Genomic DNA, 9,427 nt, shown 5'->3' with positions numbered 1-9,427 from the left:
TTGCTCATATATAAAGATTCATGACTTTGTGTCCATCTGGTTGCTGCGTCTCTTTCATTCCAAAAGATGGCACATCACAAATATCTTTAGTAATAAAATGCATTGCACCTAAACCTAAGCCAGGGATTAGCATGCTTCCATCCAAATAACTTCAAGTTCAAACTGTGGAAAAATAATAATTATACTTCTAAAAAATATAAATACAGGCCATCCCTACCCAAAACTCTGAACTTAACCCCACCAATCGTGCAGCAACAGGAACCTGGATGCCTAAACCTAAGTCAGTAATTACCACGCATTCCATTTAGATAGGTCAAGTTCAAACTCTAGAAAAATAACAAAAATATAATTTAGAAGGACAAGCTACCCTTATGCAGACATGTGCAGAGGAGAGATGCTGAGTATATTGGGAGAAGGGTGCTAAGGATAGAGCTGACAGGCAAGAGGAGAAGAGGAAGGCCTAAGAGAAGGTTTATTGATGTGGTGAGAGTAGGACATGCAGGTGATGGGTGTAACAGAGCAAGATGATGAAGACAGGAAGATATGGAAGAAGATGACCTGCTGTGGCAACCCCTAACGGGAGCAGCCGAAAGAAGAAGAAGTTGGTGCATTACAAACATTATCACTAATTTTTTACGAATCCTTTAACATGGTATTTAACAGGGACATATGCCTTGCATGGTGCACTTCAAGCATTAACACCAAGGTCTACATTGATCATTTAGATTTTAACATGTCTTAGACACGTAGCGCAGCTAGTCCACTTTAAAAGATGAGTGTCTGTGAGTTACTATGTCTCTGTTACTCCAAAAGATGGCCCATCACTAACATTTTTAGTAAAACTAACTGAATGTGTCATTCCAACAGATGGCTAAGCATGAACACTATGTTTGTGAATCCCAAACCAAATGAAATATGGTGCCTGGTGCACTACAAACATTAATGCGAAGGTGTATGTTGATTACTTAGATTTCAACCCATCTCGGACAAGTAGCACAGCTATTTCAGATAGTCATACATATTGTTTGATATAATTCAATTACTAAAATAAACTGCTGCATGGATGCCCAGTTCTATAAGGATAGTCGCCTGTATTTTAATACATTCTTAAGTAGACCGTGGCAGTGGAAAGTGGAGGCGTGTTGGAAGCTTGTCAGAAATGCGAGAAACAATAACACAGGACTCTTTACATGTGACAATACACTCAGTGCGGTTACTCCAGCATAAGTTGTGCTAGTAAATGATGCAGCAGTGAATCACATTATGCCATGGCTGATTGTTAAAAATACTTATGATATAAATATATCATTATTATAGGCTTTATCAATGACAAGTTATTTTATAATAATTTAGATTATTCTGTGTTTTAAGTGCATTCATTAAAAAATTACATGACTTGACAATTAAAAAAAAAAATCTCAGGGTTAACCATGAGATGTGACAAAGTGATTCATGTTTAGTAAGAAGGGCGCTTTTCTGTACGGGGGACTGCGCTCTTCACAGAGAACACTGTCATGGCATCTTCAAGCACATGAGATTTTATTCCAAGCATTAAAACAAGAAATCCAAAGGAGAGAACGAAATTTTAAATGATAAAATAAAAGCCAGATAATTCAATAACTACGATTAATTAAAAAGCAATATAAGCAGCTTCAAAACGTCTCTAAAAGTCGCATGCTATGCTAAAGTTGTGAGCTTTCAGCATTGTTTTAATATTTGAGACTGACGGGGGTGCTCTAGCGTTGGTAGGGAGACCCTGTCAAATGTTAACTTGCTAAAGCGTCTTACATCAATTTTATTCCTCGTTGGAATTTTAGAGAGTCCCACATCTTGACATCACAATATACTCTCTGCAGTGTTGATATTAATACATTTTATAAAGTAAGGGGAATTAAACCATTTGGGATTTTGTATGTGAATAGAAGAATCTTAAAATTAGCCGCAAACTTAACTGCAAAGCAGTAAAGTGAATTAAGAACTGGAGTGTTTTGGTCATACTTTTTAACTGAAGTTATGATCATTGTTACTGCAGTTTTAAATAAATTTGGAGAAGAACATAATATAATATAATATATAATACATAATAAATCAAACAATCGTCAGTTCTGCTTGAGATAAATAAATGAATGAGCGTTTCAGGAATAGGAAGGTCTTCACAGACACACACACACACACACACATATATTTATATATATGAATGTAATTTCAAAGCCTACCTTTTCCAGGAGATCTGTCAGATCACTGGTGCATAGTGGGTATAGAAAAGAACCCCCCCCCCCAAAATATTCCCTTTTTTTTTGCTTTACAGCCTTAAATGAAAACACACACAAAAAATATTTCTTCCCAGCTTTACTTGTTCAATGCAACCTTTAACATCCAAGTGAAAGATATCACAGCTACAGTTAAGAAAAATTACAAAAAAATCAAAAACAAGACATACTGAGATTAATAAAGGACCCCCCCCCCCCCCCAATGTCAATATTTTGTTGACCCACCTTTTGCTTTAATGACAGCCTTGAGTCTGTGGTGATTCTTCTCTATCAGCTTTGCACATCTAGATTGAGTAATATTTGCTCCCCACTCTTTACAGTTTAGCTGTTCAAGTTCGGTCAGATTGGATGGTGAGCGTTGGTGGTCTGCTATCTTCAAATCTTTCCACAGATTTTCTATGGAGCTCAGGTCTGGGCTCTGACTGGCCACACAAGGACATTCACTTTTTTCTCCTTCAGCCACTGTGTGGTCAGTTTTGCTGTGTGCTTTGGGTTGTTGTCGTGTTGAAAGGTGAACATTCTGCCCATCTTCAACTTTCTGGCAGAGGGTAGCAGGTTTTCCTCAAGAATTTGATGGTATTTTGCCCCATCCATTTTTCCTTCTACCCTAACGAAAGCTCCAGGCCCCCCACAACAGGATGCTACCCCCTCCATGCTTTACGGTAGGTATGGCGTGTTGTGGATGGTGAGCTGCATTGGTGTACCGTTTGGTATTGAGGCCAAATAGTTTGATTTTGGTCTAATCTGACCAGAAGACCTTTTTGCACTTGGCATCAGAATCTTCAAGGTGCATTCTGGCAAAGCTCAAACGAGCCTTAATGTGGCCTTTCTTGAGAAGTGGCTTTTTCCTTGCGACCCTCCCGAAACAAGCCACAATTGTGGAGCGCTTGTGAAATTGTTGTCACATGCACACAATGACCACTCTTTGCCATAAAATCCTGTAACTCCTTCAAAATGGTCATTGGCCTCTTGGTAGCCTCTCTTACCAGTTTCCTCCTTGCTCTTCCATCCAGTTTGGAGAGACGGCCGAATCCAGGAAGGGTCCTAATAGTACCAAACACTCGCCACTTCTTTAAAATGGACTTTACTGTGCTCCTTGGGATTGATAAAGCCTTTGAGATTATTTTGTTTCTGTCTCCTGCCTTATGTCTGTCCACAACTCTATCCCTGAGATCTTTTGAAAGTGGCCTGCCACTCATAGTCAGTTCTTTGCTGTCAGTTGCACTACCAAGCAAGGGAATGAATGTCCCAGGAACAGCTTCACTAATCACACGGATTACAACTGATCACAGGTGGAAGGAAGCCAGTAACCGAAATGGGAATGGTGGGCACTTACACCTGATTGAGTTTAGGAGGGGGGGAGGTCCTTTATTAATATCAGTATTTCTTGTTTTTTATTTTTTTTTAATTCTTCTGAACTGTAGCTGTGATATCTTTCACTTGGATGTTAGAGATTTTCATTTAAGACTGTTAAAGCAAACAAAATGGGAATATTTCGAAGGGGGTGATTCCTTTCTATACCCACTGTACATATGATACACACAGCATCTCTGAAAACACAAAGTGATGGACTTGTAGAGCACTTTCACCGGTCTCTTGTTATACCACTGGCCATGCTGATGTTCAATCACCAGCACCTACTGCTCTACTTTCGATGTTTCCATGGAATGCACCCCAAATATTCTAATGTTTGGCCATGACTGTGCACCCCAGTCAAGTTTTTTTTTTGGACTGCCACCAAAGCTGAAAATTTCAGATACTCCTGACCTACTGTACTTAGTAAAGCTACAAGCTATGGACATCAAAAAATTCACTAGATGTCACAAAGCTGGCCAAGTACACTCTTAAAAACAAAAAGCGATTCTTTAGAGCAATGCCAAAGGGAAACCATTTTTTGGTTTGCAAAAGACACATGCACATGAAGTTTCTGGGAAAAAAAAAACTTTATTTATTCAGATTCATTACAGGCTCCACATGGTAAAAAAAACATGTATAGATGATAACAAATTTCCAAAATACCAATGGGTAATGGTTTTTAAGGACTTTTGTAGCATACAATTACACTAGTTAAGTTCCAGGTATTCTTAATTTGTTAGTGTCCTGCTAGGTAGTCTACCACATATTTAAGATTTCATTTTTCTTCTACATATTACAAAGTTTTTCAAAGCACAAAGAACCAACTTCATATGCAAAGAACCCTCCCCAGAATGAAATGATTCTTTGTCAAGCAATGGTTCTACATGGAACCACACAACCCAGAAAAGAACCATACAGTGCCATTAAAGAGTCAGGATTTTTATCAGTAATTAAACAATTAATTGAGGTGCTCATGGTGGTGGTGACTATCTGGCCCCCTGTGAAGACTATATGAGCCCTTTCAGATCATATGCATGGAAGAAGAACAATGAAATGTCAGTACCCATCACTGCATCTACAAAACATGAAGTCTTGCCTACTCAGGCTCTGTTAGTGTCAAAATGCCATTGACAGCTTCTGTTGTTTCCAGCAAGATTACCACATGAACAAAAGATGCTGTGAGCATGTTTGACCATTGCACCCAGGAAGAAGAGGATATGTAGCATCAGGGAGGCCAGACCTTCCATCGTGCTCAGGTATTGCAGACCATTCTCTCCTGTTATGCTTAAAGATTGACTAGCCTGCATGTGTAGTTTTCATATTACCATTTTTCTTTTCTTGTGATGTTTAAATAAAATTTGAGTTGCCACTTGTCACTTAGAGGTGCTGAATTACACCTGTGCACGGGCTATCGAAAGTAATGCTGAGAATACTGCCATTGGTGTGTCCTGTATGACAGCTCTTCAGTGCATGTGTTCATAAAAGGTCTCATATTAAAGAGTCATTTCTTAGTAGTAAGTTGTAGTAAATGACCACACAAATAGCTCCTGTGTATGCAGGGAACTTATGCTAAGGGGGCATTGAACCCTGAGTGAATCTAAAAGGAAAGAACAGGGGGGCACCAGCATGTGAGGCAGGGAAAGAAGGAGCACAAATGAAGGCCTGAAATAATTATTGTTTTATAATCACTTTGATTTCAGCGTTTGTAGATAGATAGATAGATAGATAGATAGATAGATAGATAGATAGATAGATAGATAGATAGATAGATAGATAGATAGATAGATAGATAGATAGATAGATAGATAGATAGATAGATACTTTATTAATCCCAATGGGAAATTCACATTCTTCAGCAGCAGCATACTGATACAATAAATAATATTAAATTAAAGAATGATAATAATACAGGTGAAAAAAAACAGACAATAACTTTGTATAATGTTAAATGTTAACGTTTACCCCCCCGGTGGAATTAAAGAGTCGCATAGTTTGGGGGAGGAACGATCTCCTCAGTCTGTCAGTGGAGCAGGACAGTGACAGCAGTCTGTCGCTGAAGCTGCTCTTCTGTCTGGAGATGACATTATTTAGTGGATGCAGTGGATTCTCCATAATTGATAGGAGCCTGCTGAGCGCCCTTCGCTCTGCCACAGATGTTAAACTGTCCAGCTCCATGCCAACAATAGAGCCTGCCTTCCTCACCAGTTTGTCCAGGCGTGAGGCGTCTTTCCTCTTAATGCTGCCTCCCCAGCACACCACTGCGTAGAAGAGGGCGCTCGCCACAACTGTTTGATAGAACATTTGCAGCATCTTATTGCAGATGTTGAAGGAAGCCAGCCTTCTAAGGAAGTATAACCGGCTTTGTGCTTTCTTGCACAGCGCATCAGTATTGGCAGTCCAGTCTAATTTATCATCCAGCTGCACTCCCAGATATTTATAGGTCTGCACCATCTGCACACAGTCACCTTTGATGATCACTGGGTCTATGAGGGGTCTGGGCCTCCTAAAATCCACCACCAGCTCCTTGGTTTTGCTGGTGTTCAGGTGTAGGTGGTTTGAGTCGGACCATTTAACAAAGTCATTGATTAGGTCCCTATACTCCTCCTCCAGCCCATTCCTGATACAGCCCACGATAGCAGTGTCATCAGCGAACTTTTGCACATGGCAGGACTCCGAGTTGTATTGGAAGTCCGATGTATATAGGCTGAACAGGACCGGAGAAAGTACAGTCCCTTGTGGCGCTCCTGTGTTGCTGACCACAATGTCAGACGTGCAGTTCCCAAGACGCACATACTGAGGTCTGTCTTTAAGATAGTCCACGATCCATGCCACTAGGTATGAATCTAATCCCATCTCTGTCAGCTTGTCCCTAAGGAGCAGAGGTTGGATTGTGTTGAAGGCGCTAGAGAAGTCTAGAAACATAATTCTTACAGCACCACTGCCTCTGTCCAAATGGGAGAGGGATCGGTGTAGCATATAGATGATGGCATCTTCCGCTCCCACCTTCTCCTGATATGCAAACTGCAGAGGGTCAAGGGCGTGTTGAACCTGTGGCCTCAGGTGGTGAAGCAGCAGCCTCTCCATGGTCTTCATCACATGTGATGTCAGAGCAACAGGCCGAAAGTCATTCAGCTCACTAGGACGTGATACCTTTGGGACTTGGGTGATACAAGATGTTTTCCAAAGCCTCGGGACTCTCCCCTGTTCCAGGCTCAGGTTGAAGATGCGCTGTAGAGGACCCCCCAGCTCCGATGCACAGACCTTCAGCAGTCGTGGCGATACTCCATCTGGACCCGCTGCTTTGCTGGCACGAAGTCTCCTCAGCTCTCTGCTCACTTGCGCTGTTGTTATTATGGGTGGGGATGTTTTTCCTATGCTGGTATCAGCAGAAGGATGTGTGGAGGGTGCAGTACTCCGAGGTGAGAGTGAGAGTGGGTTAGGGTGGTCAAACCTGTTAAAAAAGTTGTTCATTTGGTTTGCTCTCTTCACGTCTCTCTCAATGGTGGTACCCCGCTTCGAGCTGCAGCCAGTGATGATCTTCATCCCATCCCACACTTCCTTCATGCTGTTATTCTGCAACTTCTGCTCCAGCTTTCTCCTGTACTGCTCCTTCGCCGCCCTGAGTTGGACTCGGAGTTCCTTCTGCACGCGCTTGAGCTCATGCTGATCACCGTCTTTAAAAGCCCTTTTCTTCTGATTCAAAAGGCCCTTGATGTCACTTGTAATCCATGGCTTGTTGTTAGCATAGCAGCGTACTGTTCTTACTGGAACTACAATGTCCATACAGAAGTTGATGTAGTCAGTAGTGCAGTCAACAACTTCCTCAATGTTCTCATTATGAGATCCCTGCAGGATATCCCAGTCTGTAGTTCCAAAAAGTTCTCTCAGAGTATTCTCAGCCTCCGGGGTCCACTTCCTGAATGATCGTGTGGTTACAGGTAGGACTCTAACTTTTGGTTTATAGTGAGGCTGAAGCTGAACCAGGTTATGATCTCCTTTCCCAAGCGCAGGCAGCGGGGTGGCGCTGTATGCGTCTTTAACGTTTGCATACAGTAAATCAATAGTCTTATTTCCCCGGGTGTTACAGTCCACATACTGGGAAAAGGCAGGCAATGTTTTGTCCAGCGTCACATGGTTAAAGTCTCCAGCGATTAGCACAAGCGCCTCAGGGTGCTGCGTTTGTAACTTAGCAACAGCGGAATGGATGATGTCACTCGCTGACTCCACGTCTGCCCGAGGAGGGATATACACGATGACAACAATGACATGTCCAAACTCTCTGGGCAAATAGTAGGGACGTAAACTTACGGCCAACAGTTCGATATCCCTGCAGCAAGTGGAGATTTTGATGTTAACATGTCCAGAGTGACACCACCGTGTATTAACATAGAGAGCGAGTCCTCCTCCTTTGTGCTTACCACAGGTACTTGCATCTCTGTCCGCTCTAACTGTGCTAAACCCGGATAGCTCCACGTTGGCATCTGGAATGGTGTTATTTAGCCACGTTTCGCAGAAACACAACAAACTGCATTCTCTGTAGGTCCTTACATTTTTCACCAGCGCAGCCAGTTCGTCGATCTTATTTGAGATTGAGTTTACATTCCCCAGAATCACAGAAGGCACCGAAGGCTTGAAACGCCACTTTCTCGCAAGCCGCTTCATTTTTAGCTTAGTGCCGGCTCTGCTGCCACGATACCGCCTTCTTACCTCGTCGGGTAAATATGGAACCACACCGGCACTGGCATTTGTTCTCAGCGCCCGAAGTTGAGTACTTGAATAGGCGAGTCTCGGCGTGTTAAAATCCATGCCCACGTTGTAAAAGTAAGTGTGTCCAGGGAACGAATCAACATAAAATAAAGTGGTAGGAGTGATCAATAAATAAAAATAGAAAAATAAAAGTAGAAAAGTACACATACATATACAGTCATACACGGAGCTGCTGAAAAGGCTGCCACTCACGGCGGCGCCGGATGCAATAGATGTATTATTGTATTGTATTACAGTTACATGCTTTATTTTTTATTTTTTTATAAAAAAATGCATATTTGCTTCATATTACTCAGTTCTTAATATTATAAGTGGGAAATAAAAATATTTTGTGTGAATAATAGGAAAGAAAAGCTATATGATTGTTGCCAAATTGTTATTGCATTATTATTATTATTATTATTATTATTATTATTATTATTATTATTATTATTATTATTATACATTACAGCATTAATGTTTTTGACATCCATCAACAAACAAGCATCTTACAAAGCATTAGGTAGGTTTTTCTTCAGCACTTCATAATTTCCTGTTTTATGCTCACAGAGTTGCATGACCTACTTGGAATCTCATATTAAACATAAGGGTTTCTTAATGGCATTTTAATGGGCTGTGAGGTTCATCATAGAACCATTGTCTAACAAAGAACTGTGCTTTACAGAAGTTCTTAATATATGGGAAAAAAAAGAAAAAAGAAATCAAAAATAAATGTTTGATACATAGTAGACTACCTTTCAGGATACTAAAATCAGGAACCCATATTTTGCAAAGGTTATCATCTGGTTGTTATTTTAACTGTTATGGCTCTAAAAAAAACTTCTGGATTTTAAAAAACGGTCTAAAGAACCAGTTTTGAAGATCTGGGACTGTTATAATGATTGCAGTCGGGCATGAAATGGGCATCGGTGCATGAGCTCTCTCTAGAGTGTGTGCTGTCGTGTGTGTGTGTGTGTGTGTGAGAGAGAGAGAGAGAGAGAGAGAGAGAGAGAGAGAGAGAGAGAGAGAGAGAGAGAGAGAGAGAGAGAGAGAGA

This window comes from Erpetoichthys calabaricus, chromosome 12 (assembly GCF_900747795.2).
Source record: "Erpetoichthys calabaricus chromosome 12, fErpCal1.3, whole genome shotgun sequence".
Taxonomy (NCBI): Eukaryota; Metazoa; Chordata; class Cladistia; order Polypteriformes; family Polypteridae; genus Erpetoichthys; species Erpetoichthys calabaricus.
This window is presented reverse-complemented; position numbering follows the sequence as displayed.